We start from the raw sequence: 17131 nt of genomic DNA on the forward strand, positions 1-17131 counted from the left end.
AAATAAAAGCTAAAAGAACAGCGTTCAAGAAATATAAAGAATGCCAAAGAGAGGAGCACAAGGAAGAATATCTGGTGGAACTGAGGGAGACGAAGAAAGCAATCAAGAAAGCGAAAAGTCAAGCTAAAGAAAGGATTGCCAAAGAGGTAAAGCGAGGTGACAAACATTTTTCAGATACATCAGTGAAAGGAGAAAAGTCCAAAGTGGTATACTGAAATTGAAAGGTGAAAAAGATCAATGGGTGGAGGCAGATGAAGAAATGGCAGAAATATTAAACGAATACTTCAGTTCGGTATGCACTAAAGAAGACCCCGGTGTCGTTTCCACTCCCCGTCAATGTCCGCAAGGGCTATCAACGGCGATAAAACCGATATCGATGGAAAGAAACCCTCAATTCAAGACTGAAGCAAGCCAGTTGAGAAGAAGCCTGGACAGACTCCCTCAACTTGGCTTTCCTCTTAATGTGAGGCATAAGGAAAAAAGAAGAAACTGAGAAATGGAGAGAGCTCCAGCCCAGCTTCTCAGATGGTAGCCATCTTGTTTCTTCCTAAACTCCTAGCTTTGTTTTTCCACCTTAACTCAACCCCCATAGTCACCCACTTTGTAAGCCCCCAAATTTAGAAGCCTAATGAAACTAGGACCATAAAGTTAGGCGTTCAGTACTAGTAAATTTTCAAAATGGCCAATTTAAGAGCTAACTTCAAAAGTTGGAACCTAAACTCTTTGAAAATTGGTCCCAATATTTCTGGATTAAAGTTGTCTTGTTTAATTTATAAATCTTATAAATAATAAAATAGAAAAAGTACAAATTTGTAATTCTTTTTATAAAACTGAAAACATTTTACATAGAACAGTAAATTAGAGATTTTATCCACCATGTCCTAAATTTGAATGCAGTGGTAAGCAACCAAAATAGCAGTTTACGTGCATTAGTTGATCATCTGAAAAGTGCCTCCACCTAAATATGGCAGTGTCCTGCAGCATGTACACTTTTAGCCACATTTAGGGGAGATGTACCTAGGTATGTTTTGTTTTGTTTTTTTTTGCATGATCAGAAAATAACATACGTAGATTGCATTTTAAGATTATTTTCCATGACTAAACTACCTACACAAAAAGCAGGTGCAAGTTTCTACAGGTAATTTGTACCCATAGGAGGTATTGAAGTGAAAGTACACATGTAACCAGTGAACTCTTATTGTACCATAGAGTAGTCCTAAAGTTAGCTGGATAAAGTTATCTAGCTATCTTTAAGGTAGTTGGGTATATTCAGCAATGACTATTACTTGGGGAATTCTGCACACAGAAATTTAAAATTCTGCAAAATTCTGCATACTTCATATTGGTTAAAATAGCACAATATACATCCCAGTCTTTGAGCAATTAATTTAAAATGTAATACAGAAAAGTTATTGTTGCGCTGTGGATGGAAGGAAGCACCAGGGGGTGCTCTCCAGCGTGGAACAAGATGTGTGTCCTTGTGGTGAAACGTCCTTACCCTGAGCCTCGACCGACCTGCACGCTTCCTTGAGACCACCAACGCAATGGTGGTCTCTGAATGGTCCTCTGACTGTTCTAAGCCCTTTTGGACTGCCGCTAGGCAGTGGTGGGAAGCAGCAGGCTGGACAGAAACGTGGAACAGGACTTCATAAGGCAGATGAAGACATCAGGCATGGCAAGGCAGATGACAACACAGGCGTGGCAAGGCAGACGAAAATTCAGGACGTTGCAAGGCAGACGAAGACATCAGGCGTGGCAAGGCAGACAAAGACATCAGGCAAGGCAGACGAAGAATCAGGATGTTGCAGGATAGACGAAGACTCAAGGCATGGCAAGTTACGGACAGGCATGGAAAGACAGGCATGGCAAGACAGGCATGGCAAGGCAAGACTAAAACCAATGGTTAAAAGTCCGGAATCTCCAGGCAAACAATGTCTATTCTGGTGCCCTACTCAGCCCAGCTGGGCTGAGTTGTGGACCACAAGAGAAGGCATCAGAGCCACGGAAATCCAAAGACAGGAACGGGCAGGCAGCAAGATCCCTCAGGCGCCCTACACATTCCAGCTGGACTGGTCGTGGACCACACAGAAGGATAGGACCTGTCCAGGGAAGGAAGACATCAGGCAAGAACATCAAAGCAAGGCAGACATCAGACTTACAGACATCAAGACATCAGAAACAAGGCAGGCCAGACAAGAGGTAAGAAGAATCCATGGCACCGTCAGATGAAATGACCCTCCAGCGCCCCTCACAGTCCAGCCAGACTGGTCACAGACCACTGGGCCACTATGCGCCCTACTCAACCCAGCCAGGCTGGTAGCAGGCCACGAGGGATGGGACATCAAGAAATGGACGGGCATCAGGACATCAGGAACATCAAGGAAATGCAGAGACCGGAACATGGAACAAAGACGAATACACGGGATCCCACATGGCACAGAGTGCCTAGGAGGAGAAGCAGACGTGGAGTCATAAGGAGGACTTACTCTTTGCAAAGGCAAAGCTGGAATGACGGTGAAGCCCTTTTGTAGGGAAGAAGGGACGACTCCCAGATGATATCAGCAGGTGGAGCCAGGAGGGCCACTCCCACACCGGCCCTTGAAATCCAGGAAGAAGGCGAGGCCCCGCACCTATGGATAGGAAGCAAGAGTAGCAGCAGGACCCTGGACAGCGGCCCTGCTGAGGAACTGAGACACTGAGACAGGGGAGGAGCCAAAGCAGGAACTAGGCCTCTGGGCAGGCCCCGAGGTGGACGGCGGCTTCCCTGCTGTGCAAGGAGGACTGAGGATGGCTCTAGCCGCGAGAAGATACCGGGGCTCTTCCACTGAGGTCCCAAGATAGGGTTGGTGGCCTCCAAGCCACATAGGAACAACAGCGAGGCTCCGGCCGCACAGGGGAAGTGTTGGTGGCCTCCTGGCTGCAGGATATGCTGATAGCGGCTCCTGCTGCTTATAGAGGCTTCGGCGGCCTCCAAGCCACATGGGAAGCGAGTCAATGGCCTCCGGGCCATGCAGGAAGTCGCAGCTTGGCTCCAGCTGCGAGGGAGTGCCCCAGTGTGTCTTCTGCTGCACCGGCACGATGGCGGCCTCCTGCCACTGTAGGGAAACTCCAGCATGGCTCCTGCCATGCCGAGGACAACCTTGGGGATCGGTCCGGGCTGGCCGAAAAAAGTTGAGAGCCTGCTCGCGGCAGGATCGCAACAGTTATTACTCAAAGATGCAGAGTTTTAAATATTTTGAGCAGAATTTCCCTAGAAATACACTATAAAAGTGTCCCTACCACCTCTCTCCATACTCCCATGGCAAGACCTCTTTCACTCTGCACTCTCAGGCCTCAACTATTTTGCCCTCCACTATCACTTCCCTCTCCCTCTAGGCTCAACTCCTTCCACTCTGTTTCCACCTCCCATCTCTCCACTCCCACAGTTTGACCTTTCTCGCATACAGTCCCTAAAACAGGCTCCCTCTTTCCCTCTCATAAACACACACATCCTCACACAGGCTCCATCTCTCTTGCGCACACAAACACTCCATCACACAGGGTCCTTCTCTCTTCTGCACATACACACCCCATCACATGGGCTCTCTCTCTCTAGCACACAGGCTACCTCTCTCTATCTCTCACACACACACAAAATCTACTTGCACACAAGCACCCACTCTCTCACCACACACACACCCCTTGACACAGCTCCCTCTCTCACACACACACTCACCCTCTCACATACACCGGATCCCAATCTTTCACTCTCATACACACTCTCTCACAATCTCTCATTTATACACTCCCTCTCACAGGATCCTTCTCTCTCTCACACTCACAGACATACATACATATATGCATCTCATAGCATACTTTCTCTCTCTCACACAGACTCACGAGTATTGCTTTCTTGCTTTTTATGCTGGGCCTTCTTTGCCACCGAGCTGCCTACCTTTGCTGTGAGCAGGATGGGCTCCATTTGTGGCCCTCTGGCCTTTCTGATCTTTGGCTGCAAGCAGGATGGAGTCTGTTCGCGGCCACTGGGCCTTGTTGATCCTTGGCCATGATCAAGATGGGTTCCATTCGCGGCTCCCCAGCCACCCTAATCTTATACTTATAGCCTGTCAGGCCTTCCTCCAAATTCTGTTTGGAAAATACAAATTCAGCACAGGAGGGGCATTCTGTGCAAATTCTGCACTCTGCAGTAGCGCAGAATTTCTCCAGGAGTAAACGACACAGCACTGAATATCCTAATAAAGTTAGACGGAAAACTTTATCCAGCTCATTTTGCAAGCCGGTCAGTGGCTTGAATATTGTCCATTCAAAGTTTTAATGTGTGACTCTGTGAAATTTTAGCATGAATATTAAAATGTGATTGAATGTGCTGTGCTGTAAATTTTGCCAAAGACATGGTAAAAGTTACCCTCAAAACATTGCCCTTGGTACTAAAGTACATGTAAAGAAAGAAAATTGAAATATCAATACTAGCTGCTGAGAAATTTCCCATGCGATGCAGCCATCTTACTTTGGCCCAGTTAGCAAGGAGGGTTTCCTCTACCCCCAAATCCCAGGGGGAGAGGGGATGATGGTGCAGTTTGGGGTTAGGGACATTAATGGGGTTGACATATTTATGGACAGGGCTTAGGGGAAGTTTAAATCTCTTATGTTAACATCTCAAATTGAAGGACCAGTTAGCATACAGGATTTCAAGGCCTAGCATTCCTGATAAAAACAAAATAAAGGCATTACTTGGTGCTGAGATAGATGTTAACTTTTTGGCTTTGATGAGTGCACAGTAAATAGAAGATGGAGGTCACCATCCCACACTATTTACCATGATCCTGGTAAAACCTCATTTACATCTGATGCTTCCTCGTTTACATTTGTTGAAATGCTAATTTTAGTGAACATATTAATGTATATGTTAAGGCTATGGCCGGTAACTTTAAAACATGTGTATGTCGGCGTGCACCCAGATAAGCAACCATTTTATAAGGTGTGCACATATGCACGTATGTTATAAAATCGCCCCTGTGTGCATATGTGTGTGCCCAGTTTTGCAAATGGGTGCATGCAGCCAGATAAAGTCAGGTTTGAGAGGTGTAAGTGGGGGAATGTTATAACAGGCGCATGTCCAAGTCATGACTAGTTTCAACAGTTTGTCCAGTATATTGCTAGGTCCTCCAAACCCCCTGGTTCATTAGTCTGCAACCTCTACAGTTGATCCAGACCCTTCAGACACCTCAGAGATGGCCGGAAACAGTATTTTTTTTAGACTTTCACCTCCTCAATAGCAAAAGTAAAGTTACGCGGCTCTAGACCTGAAATTGCATCCAGGCGCGTAAGTATTTACGTGTGCATCTTTTGGCCTTGTCCCAGAACACCCACGCCCCTCCCACACCACAGCCAAACCACACCCTTTTCGGTTTGCAGTGAGATATTCACGCAGCGGCATTTGCACCCTTATGTGGGTGCCTCTTAACATCAGATGGACGCACGCATGTAGCACATGCACGCGTGTCTATTCATTTTGGTGCATGATGGGCTTTTTAAATTCACATTTTACTGCATTACAGACTATTTTTTAGCAAATCCAAACATCTCTAACATGAATGCTAAACTTTATTGAACAGGTTCCTATGTAGCTACCTTTTGTTTTCTGTGGTACTTGCAAGCAGAAAAATATTACTCTTCCTAATAGTTTAATTTTCACTATTAGCAAATGAAAATCCATAGAATTGAGAACTGGATTATGCATGTGTCAAATATTTGCAAAGTCATCTGTGCTGACACCTTATTTAATTATTAAAATATTTGTTTGCCTCATTATCCAGTATTCTAAGTGGCTTATAAAAACTTTTCACAAATAAAACACAAGTAAAATCACATACTTCATAAAGAACCAAACACTCTTACCTTAGTTTTGCTTTGAAAAAAAAAAAAACCCCACCAATCTTTTGCCTAGACCTCAATATAATCCTTTATTCCTGCAAAAGAATGCACTGTATCTCTCAGCATTCTCTGAGTTTCATAGCTGAAAAGAAAATATACTTGCACTGTTTTATTCTAATCTACTTTAATGTGAACACTAACACCTTTCATCTCTGTTGTTAATAGATGCAAAGTCACGGCTAGGTGTTTCATTTCTATCTTCATCCTTTTATTATAATCACCATAACATGGAAACTATTCAGGAGCACAGACTTCCGTATTTTCATTCCAGCCTGCTGTCAACAGGCAATCTTTTGATCTGCAGTGGGCTGTTTGATGAACAGTTTAACTGTGCTCACAGTTTCCTTTATTACAAGACAGTATTATATTTTTACGATGGCAGAACATTATTGATTAAGCTTGGTATGCCGCTGATACCAACTAGTGTGAATTCCTTTTATGTAATGAATGCCGGTAGATCAGTAGGACCCTGGTTTTGAAGTGTGGTTTCTTATCTGGCTGTTGGCACCACTAAAACACTTACATGATCATTATCTGTCTACGAGAAAAAAGAGCTCCCTATGAAGGCCTCATAACTCTCCAGTGTTGAATATATTCCATGAATAATCAGGAAAGGCCTTTTGTATTAAATATCCAGTAAAGGTACTTTCAGGCCCCAACACAAAATTTTTCACCATGCTGTTTTTGACAGGGGCATTGCTAGGTCCTTGTAAGATCGGGGGCACGGGCTCAAAGGTCCTTCCCACCCACCTGCCTTCCCCACTCGCTCACCCCCCCCGATTTATTAAACTTACGATACATGCGTAACTGGGATACAGGCTTAGCTACCTGGTTATCTTGGCCCTCTGATCCCTCTTGGTGCAGCTGCAGTTTGAAAAAGGGAGGCCTGTGGCAGAACTGCAGGGACCATGTGGCATGGCTTCCAGTCTTTTGCACCACAGTCTTCTCCTCTCCTGAGTCCTAGAGCTCCTGTCTGCTGGAGGTGGCTCCTGTACAGCTTGTGGACTAGACCACAGACAAGGAAGGTACAGAATCTAAAAATATCCTGCACCTCAAGTTCTGTAACGCGCATTCCTCTCCACAAAAATTCCCCTAACAATGGATATAGAACATGTCTCTTTACAACTCACCATGCAAAAAAAAAAATTCAAATTTTAGCATCACCTCAATAACATTAACATAAACACATTCCACTGCCAGATACTTTTTGAAGTAACACAAAATCCTGCAAAAACAACATCAAAAAGACAGAACCTATGTAGCAAATCTGCCATACCATAGCAGCACTAACTCCCAGGACTCAAAGAGCAGCACTCCTTCCTGAGAAATGGCAGCACCGCCCTAGAACACCAATACACCAGCCAAACTGATATAGACCCTATACAGACTCTGCATTCTAGAGAATCCCTCACCTCGGTCACACAAGCTGACCTTAACCTAATACAAAATAAGAAGCACAAATTACTCACTGAATCATGCAGATAGAAACTGAAATGGAAACCCCTAAGAAAGCAGATTCTGCGTGCAGTGCAACGCCAGAGAAAAAGAAACAAGATGCATTTCCTTCTGCACTGAGCAAAATACAAACATATAAGAAATGCACATTCCCAAAGCTGCCATATTCCATTCTGTAAAAACAGAAAAAATATTTCCTTTTTTACCTTGTGTTGTCTGGGCATTCTATTTTTTAAATTGGATTGGTCCTGGTCTCTCTTTTTGAACTTCTCCAATGTTCTTTTCTAGGGTCTATTTTCCATTTCCTCTCCCTCCTGTTGTCTTCTTCCTTTCCTACATTGGTCTGATACTAAAAATTTTCTTTTAATCTTTTTTCTCCATTTCTCTCTGACTCTGTATCTATTCATAGCTAAATTTGACCCCCTCCCCCCTTATCCCCATTTAACCCTCTGGTCCTCAGTCTCTCTCTTTTTATCTTTCACCAATCTATCATCTTTCCATCTCCAACTCTCCCATTCCCCCAATTCTCAATCCTTCCCCAGCCTCTACTCACTCCCTAGTTCTCTATTTTCATTCTGTACACTTCCCTCCCCTTAACTATCGTCGATCTTCCTCTGCCTCTCACCAGTTCCAGCCCCTTCCTTCCCAGGGCGCTAGTCTGTTGTGATGTTTACCTCTTACCCAGCCTCCTATCACCTCCCAGCCTCATTCTAACCCTCCTCACCCCATTCCTTTCCTCTTTCATATACCTCTATAGCACCCCATATCTTTTCACTGCATTTCGCCCTCTCTCCAGTCCTTCAGGTCATTCACACTACCTATGAACCTCACTCCACAGCCTTCGTCTTATCCCCATCTCACACCCGATTCATATCCACTCAATTGCTGATACTATATTATCCATCCCCCCCCCCCCCCCCAAATCCTGCTCTGCCCCCACACTCTATATCCAAGTCCATATTCTCCACTCAAGTCCCAGAGTACCTGCTCTCCCAGAATCTGACCCTGTCCCATTCCTCCCCTGCTCTCCCTCCCAATCCCTGGTCTCCCAGACTCCCACTCAATCCCCAAGTCCCTCATTTTCCAGATTCCCACCCAGTCCCTGATCCTTCCCATTTTTCCTCTGTCACCCCCAATCTCAAAGTTCTATTTTTTCCTTGATCACCCTCAAATTCCAAGACCCTGATCTCCCAGATACCCACCCAGTCCCCCATTCTTCCCATGATCTCTCCCAATCCCTGGGTCCCTATTATTTGCCTTCCCTTCCCCAAGTCATATAATTTCAGATTCCTACCCAGTCCCTATGCCTCCCCTGCTCTTCTTCCTCGTCCTTAAGTTCCATTTTCCCCTGCTCTTGCCCCTACCTCCTCACCAAGGAACTTTTTACAAATCTGCAGCCCAGCACCCCTAACAGTATAACTGCGGCTCCATCCTTCAGGCATGGATCCTTCCTCTTCCCTCCTGCTGCCCCCGTGGTTGAAATCTGAGCTGTTTGACCATGGGGATCTCTCGTAGCTATGGAGCTCCATGCAGTTCAAACATCTGGTGCTTGAAGTGCACATGGTTGCAGTATTTCAACTATGAGCCATGGCAGGAGGAAAGAGGAATGCTCTAAGTGGCAGAAGAGCAGGAATCAGTGGGAGCATTGGTTTTATCTAATTATGGCAGCAGACTTGGGGCATTTATAGTCAGAATCGGGGCATGGGCCCCTTGTGCCCAGGCCTAATGACGCCCCTAGTTTTTGATCACTGTAATCTATTAATTACAGAAGATTTTACATTACATATTAGGCTACAAAGGACCAGATATACTAAATGGTTTCTCTCATTTTGTGTCTATGTGGAGAACAGTGCATTTGGCCCCAGTGTTTGAAAATACTGTTTCAACATATGTATTTATTCGCCAAGAAACCTCTTAACAAGAAACAGCTCATGTTCTGGGTGAACTCTTTAGAGTGGGACATTTTCATTGATTGCATGCCAAATGTTTCCCAATTTGCAGTTTCATTTCATAAATAAAAGCATCATGTCAATGAATAATTCCTTGTTCTGACTAAATTCTGATGCCCTGCTTCTAAAGCATTCATTGTTTGGCAAAGCTGTCATTTCAGGGAAGACTACACATGCTAATTTATCAAAGATGTTTCACCAATGCCAAGATTACCTGCACTGTAAACATGAAATTAACCAACCATAACATTGTAAAAAAAAAAGTAATATAGTAAATGATGGCAGTTAAAGATCAAAATAGCCATTTCAATTTGTGCAGTTGAGATTCATCCTAGTTTTGTAGATATGTATTGTTGTGAGTCCCGGCCGCGCTTACCCGCGGCCAGACCTCCCTACCTCCTCCACGTTGCCGGCACTAGGTCCTCCTCATGGCGGGCAGCAGCACGCGGGCCACTGCACGACTGCCTCGGGACGTCGGGGAGCAGCGTCGGGAGAGACGCGGTGAGTCCCGCCTCTTAAAGGGGCCGCGGCGCCAAAACGTGGCCGGCCCCGAAAGATGACATCATCAGCCAGGGAGATTTAAACTCCCTCTGAGGAAGAGAAGATGCCTTTGCAACAGGTTCCAGTGCTTGTCTGCTGTTTTTGCCGGATTTGGATTACGTTGCTTGCTGCCTGCCCGACCTGAGGTTTGGATACTGTCTGACCGGCCTGACTCGGATTGGAACCTGGACTGTGTTTGTTTGCCGCCTGCCTTGATCCTCGCCTGGAACCCGGACTGTGTTTGTTTGCCGTTTGCCTTGACCCTTGCCTGGAACCCGGACTGTGTGTGTTTGCCGCCTGCCTTGACCCATTGCCTGGAGTTGGACTGAGTTGCTCGCCGCCTTCCAGAGGACTCCGTGCCAGTTTGTGCTGCAGAGTTCCACCTTCCAGAGACGAGTACACCTGAGCGCTACAGGTGGGTGCCATCCCTCGTCCCGGTCCAAGGATCCACTACTATAACATGTATATCAAATTCATAAATGCAACCCAACACTAACCTTTCCCCACACACACTTTGTGCCTTCCACCTTATCTACGAACCCACCTCACATATCTTTCCCAAGCATGAAGAAAATGAATCACAGCGTTGGTCATCAATGACCCTCTGCCACACCTCCTAAGGAAGAGCAGGGTGCTGTTGAAGGAGACATAGGTTTCAAAGCACTCATCTCATAGGATAAAGTCATTAACCGAGGAACCAACTGGGTAAGAAAGGTTGTTTATCAACCGGTATTTTCCTGCCTCCTTCTTGGGCCCACCCCTCCCCCCGGTCGCGCCCCCCCCCATTCACCACCACACCAATCTCGGCCCCGATCGGGCTGGGTCATGAGCAGGTTGTTCCTGTTAAAACACCAGACTGAGGCAGAGATCCCCCTGCCCTACTCGGAGCTGCCAGCGGAAGCCCGAAAGGGGCACTGGCCTGACCTGGAATTCAGTATCCCTGCATCTGGTGCATGTTTGGTCATATGGGTTATCCATAAATTGGTATCTTGGGACCCCCATGAAGCAGCCACGTTACCTCACATGTCATAATATTAAGCCACGCAAATCCTTCATAATGCTTGTATGAGCCCAAAATAACATCCAGATACTAGGGGGAATGTCTGGGACATGTCAGACCTACAGACAATTGTGGCTAAACGCGCAAAGGCCCGTACCCATTAATACCTTCATGCTAGGCTGGCTAAACAGACTGCTCCGCAGGTGCCTTTCAATGCTCGCTCTGACCCTGTTTCCTACGCCTTTGCAGCAAGCGGAAGATGTCAATGTAATATTTAAAGAAAATGTAATGTATTTCATGATAGCACAGATGAGTTTCTACGTATAAAACATTAAAGATTAACATTAAGTACCATGTCTTTCCAAAAATCTACATGGTAAAGAATCTGCCCAGATCTGCATACACCTATCTGACTCTATTGGTTCAATATATGATGCACAGAATCTAAGACTGCTAATTTAGATTTTGCATCTGATCATTGTTGATTGTTGTTGATTGTTGATTACTCAAGCAAACTAAACAATAGTAGAAGAATGTGGATAATTACCAAAGATGCCACTGCATATAAGCCCAATAGTTCATCATCTAGTAGATAAATATGGGCGGCCAGCCCTCCGTCCCGACGCAGCCTGTGGCAAATGGGTAGGTGCCGCTGGTAACAGGGAGACCGGTGTGCCTTCTTGCTCCCATAGGCAGCATTCCCTCCACCCAGGCTTGTGTCTACCTTCCCCCCACTCTGTGTATCGGCGGGCAGCCCGGACCTCCTGCAAGTGGCAGGAGGTAGAAAGTTGGTGGAGTGGTCTGGACCTACCTCGCTCCAGGGGGCCTCTTAGTGGGCAAGGCTATGACCCTTCTGGGGGGGGAGGGGATGTCACATCCAACACAACTGGGTGGTTGACTCATGTGCAAACTTGTATGAGAAGGATGGTGTTCATCTGTCTAATTGGGCATGTCGCTATTTTTAAACTGCCTGTTTTGTTAAGGACATTGTACTCTGTTGGTAATTAGTTGCAGTCCTTGGACTGGGGGTTGAACTGTTCCACAGTCTTACATGGTGGTCTGGTGTTGAAGGCCCAACTTTGGCGGGTGTCTGAGCCTCAAAAGAGGTGAAGGAGCATTTGGTCGGACTGCTGTTGGGTCTATTCAGACCTCCTTCTAGGAGCACGAAGAGAAGCTAGGGCTTGGCAATCCACCGGCAAGGCCTTGCAACACCTACCTAGGGGCAGGTTTCTGCCTCATCACTGGGGCGAGGGGCAGAGGGTAGTGCAAATGGGTGGTTCAAGGCTTGTGGCCCTGATAGTGGCTCAAAGAGATGGGCAAGAGGCTCTGGCCGGTCCAGTTCAGGGTAGGGGGGAGAATAGTCGACAGGGGAGGGCATTGTTGAGGCTCAGCACCTGGTTTTACAATTGTCCTTCTGTTGTTAAGTTAATATAGTGAAGCCATGTTCACTCCCCTTTGTGTTTCATTGTCTCTGGGGTTGAATGGAAGCCAGAGCCAAGGGAAGGGGAGGCATTCACAGTGCCCCGGTTAATTACTTCCTATGTAAACTTAACCTTAATTATGTTTCTTTAATCCACAAAATATCTTGAATAAAACAGATATCCTGATTGCATAGTTGCATTAGTTTACTAAATTTCTACACCCTCAAATATATGCTCTCATCTATGCTAATAAATGGTTTCACTTTGATTTAAATGTTACATTATAAAATCTTGCCTTTAGACCATAATAACTAACATAGGAATGATTCAAAAGGATAAGCATATAACCAAAAGATATTTCAGAGGTTCTCACAAACTTTATTCAGGCTGATCAGAGACCTTAGGCTGAATTCTAATGGTTCTTACGGGAGGATCTCAGCATGAGACTCTGGCACTAAAATTTGGTGGGTTTCTTTTTCACAAGCCTATGAGAAATATGATGTCATTGGGAAGATCAAATTCAACAGCAGCAGTCCAGTGCTAGCAGAAAATCAATTGGATTGTAAAAGCAAAGGTCAAATATGATCAATATCACAAAAGGTACTGGCACAGAGTTAGAAGATATAAAGGATATAAAGTCAGGATGCATGTGTGTGTGTGTGTGTGTGTGTGTATAGAAAGGGAATAAAACACTACAGATTAAGAACAAGAACATTTTACATCCAAGGAAATTTAGGGACACAATAATTGTATATGTTTATGTATATAACAAAGTCAAAGTATCATAATAAAATTAAAAATATGCAATTTTCAATATTTAATACAATGATAAAATGATTATAGCAAAGAAACCACCACAGCTTTAAAATATGTCAGCTCTGTCTGAATGATCATGGAATTATTTCATGATTAGCTAAATATATATATTTTTTATACAAGTTACTATACAGAAACTCACTGCTATACCTGTATGTACATAGCTCAGAAATGATAAGGGAGGAAGGAGAAGAATAGGCTGCCTTTATATTATTTTGCATATGTATCCCCAAAATGTAAATATTATTTTTAAGCCAAATAGACCAGAAGAAAATATTTCCACATTTATTTATTTCCTTCAATTTATATACCACCCATCTCTCAACCTAGCTTGATGGACTCTCTAGCTGGGTAACATCAAGCTCGGTTGTACAAATCTCATCTTTGTGTGAGTTTCCTCACTCCGAAGGACATCAAATCTTCATAAGAGTGTACTGTTCTGTTCGTACATCTCACTCTGCATGTAAAAGTGACCCCTAACCCCTATACTACTACCTAAACCTCACCTCGAGTTACTAGGTGGGCCTCCTATAGCAGCATAAATAGCTGCTTACCATGGTGCCACCTGCACTCTCTTTCTCCCTCTCTACCTCTCTCTCTCCCTCTCCTCCCACACCTCAGGCCCTTTCCCAGCCTAAAAATGCGCAAAACGGAATTTGCAAAAAAAAATCGCAATTTGCATTATGAGCATATCACATGACATCGCACAACTTAACACCAATGTAAAAGGTGTAGTTATTTTCGGCATTAAAACTGTGAGATATCATGCGTTATGGCTTCACGAAGCCAGCTCACTTTTACAAAATTCCTGCCCCTGACTCCTCCCCAATCCCTCCCCTTTTAAAAATTAGCTACGCACCATGCGTTATGTGGCTTTTTGCATGTGTTAAGGTGTTTTTCGCATGCAAAAACACCATAACGCGAGTTGGAAAATGACCCTTTGAATTAGCCATGTTGTCTGGGTGATGTCATCCGACATCTTACACATGGAACTCTCTCTCCAAGAAGACAGAGCTTTGCTCTGCTGCTCCTGGGCTGCAGTTCCCATACATAGGGACAGATTTTCAAAGGCTTCGCGTGTAACATACATGCGTAACCCGAGAAACTCTGCCCCTGCGCGCAAGCCCCGAGACACGCATATGTTCCATGGCTTCCGAAAATGGGCGGATCAAGGTGGGGCTGGGACCAGGGGCATGGGGTGGTACGGGGGTGGTCCGGGGCGGGGCAGGGGGCATGGAGGCGGGGTTGAGGGCGGTTCCAAGCCCTCCGGCACAGCGGCCGTGCCGGAGGGCTTGGAACCGCCGGCAGCTGGCGTAACTCCATCAAATAAGGTAGGGGGGATTTAGGTAAGGCCGGGGACTGGGTTAGACAGGGGAAGGGAGGGAAAGGTGGGGGGATCCAAAAAAAGTTCCCTACAAGGCTGCTTCGATTTCGGAGCGGCCTTGGCGGGAACGGGGAAAGCCATCGGGGCTCCCCTTGGGTGCGCATGTTATAAAATTGGGCGTAGATTTGTGCACGCCAGGTTGCGCGCCACAAATCTATGCCTGCGCATAAGTTTTAAAATCTGGTCCATAGCATGTCACCTATATCCCCAAGCTTATTTTTTCCGTGCTCTCACACCAATGTGTGTTCTCTCCTTTCAATTCTCCTCAGATTTTTCTAGGACTATTATCTTTTTCCAATTGCGCTAGTGAACACCCCCTCAAAAAAAAAATGCACTTTTAAGTGCTTCCATCATGTCAGAAAAGCCTGGATTCAAATACTGAATGTGCAGACACAATGTCTGTCATTGATAGTCACAATTATAGCTGGAACATGACTGGGCTTCTTGCTGTAAACCCAGAGGCAAGGATGGCTTTTCTGCAGGGGAGGGAGGAAAAGAGAGAGCCTATGGGAAGGCCTTCACAGCTTCACAGTAGTCAGCTATTTATATCACTATAGGAGGGCCAGCTAATTACTCAAGGTGAGGTTTAGATGGTGGTTTAGGGTTTGGGGGCCAGTTTTACATGCAGAGTGAAATGTACGAACAGCATAGTACACCTCAGTGAAGATTTGACGTAATTTGAGAGGAAAGTCTCACAAAGACGAGATTTCTACAACGTTCTTTCACCCTATCTTGAAGGCCTTCCCTGAGGTTCTCTCTCTCTCTCTCTGGCATTTCACATGGCTTAACACCAAGAAAAAAGGTGTATTTATTTCCAGCATGAGGTACACTATCACATGGTGCAAAAATGCCCTTCATTTTCCTTAATCCCACCCCTATGAAAAATTTACATTCACGCAATGCAATACCATTAGTACCGCATGTGTTATGGCGTTACTTAACACCATAATGCATTTTGATGAATGACCCCATCACTTCTTTAAAAAATGGGTTTGCACACAGTTATCTTGCATAGATCATAAGTTTTTTGTTCGACTTCACACCAATCACGAGTCTGCTAAATATTTAGGGGCCAACCCTTGTAGTGCTTTAAAAACTGGGATAAGAATTTACAAATCAATTCTAAAAGATACAGGTAGCCAATGTAGAGATGCATTGCTTCAAACCCTGAAGAATACACGCAGCTGTGTTTTGAATAAGTTGCAGCCTGCAAACTTGCAACTTTTTCAGACCAGTCTGTAGGGTGCTGCAGTAATCCAATTTCCTAGTGACAGTGGCTTGAATGAGAGTAGCCTAATTTTCTTGTGACAGGGACTGCCCATAAAGAATGAACTTCCCTAAGACAAAGAAAACAAGTTTGATCTATTTTAGAAATTTGTGCATGAAATCCAACCCCTGAATCCAATATAGCACCTAGGGCATGCACTTCTTGCTGTAAAGGGAATAAGATACCCTCCAAGATAATTGCAAGTGGCTCAAATAGCAGAGAAGGTTTGTTAATCCAAATAGCCCCTGTTTTAAGTGGTTTAACTTTGAGCCTAGTACTTTTGAACCAGGATGAAATTACAGATAATCTCACATTAAATCTCTGGATCTGGTCAAGGCATGGCACACCTAATCCACAGAGTTGCAGGTCATCAGCATGCAGATTGAACCGAAAACCTCTCTCTCTAATTAGTTTGCACATAATATAATATTATTTTCAAATTATCAAGAAGGCCATAATGGAAGCAATTTTTACATAGCCTGCATCATTGCAAAGTTGACAGGTACTTGTACTGTGATTAATCTGTTAACACATTTTTTTCAAGGAGAAGCAAGATAGGTGGCGGTTTCTCTTCACAAATTAGTTAGCATAAAATACAAGTGCTGCGAGCACCTGTCTACTGTGCACCTACTGTTTGAGCAGGCGCCAGAAGGAGGTAAAATAACTTGGGCCCTTTTGGAAAGCCAATTCACATTTTCCGTTTTTCTCCCTCAGCCTAAACACACCAGCAGGATTGCCTCTTTTTTCCTCAGCTAAATGTGCTCACATGATGGAAGCCTGCATGCACTTTGAGCTGGTTAGAGGGGGCCAATTGACTTGGGTACATGTGTACTCATCCGAGAAACTGCTTTGAAAAGTGCTCTCTGTATCAGTGTTTCCTAACCCTCTCCCTGGAGGCTCATCTAGTTCAGTTTTCAGAATTGTCTCCGTGGAGACAGATTTGAATATTTTGGAGACCCAGTGAATGCAAATCTATTTCATGCATATTAATTATGGATAGCCTGAAAACCAGACTGGCAGGGTGTGCCTTTAGGAAAGGATTGGGAAACACTGCTCTATGTAACTAAAATTGTTATTGAGTAAATATTAATCATCCTAAAATGACAGGGGCCTTTTCATTTTTTGGAACATTACTTGGCTGCAATCAAAATATAAAGTTCTGATCAATTAGTATAACATCTACAATACAAAGAAAGTAATAAAAATATGCAGACTGACAATTTGAATTATACTGAAGTGTTTTCAGACGATGACTTTATCAAATTTCAGATGGAGAAAAACCTTAAATATTTGAGACTGAGCAATCTTTAAAGCGAACTTCACTGTTCACTGATTCCAGCCATAATGTTTACAGCTGAATCCTCT

General features: G+C 44.6%; 1 protein-coding gene across 1 annotated transcript in view; it reads left to right on the plus strand.

The window, feature by feature from the left end:
* LOC115098293 overlaps window positions 1-17131 on the plus strand; it is a 178840-nt gene that overhangs the window by 158789 nt on the left and 2920 nt on the right. The window lies entirely within an intron of this gene.

Source organism: Rhinatrema bivittatum, chromosome 1 (genome assembly GCF_901001135.1).
Source record: "Rhinatrema bivittatum chromosome 1, aRhiBiv1.1, whole genome shotgun sequence".
In the NCBI taxonomy this organism is placed as follows: domain Eukaryota; kingdom Metazoa; phylum Chordata; class Amphibia; order Gymnophiona; family Rhinatrematidae; genus Rhinatrema; species Rhinatrema bivittatum.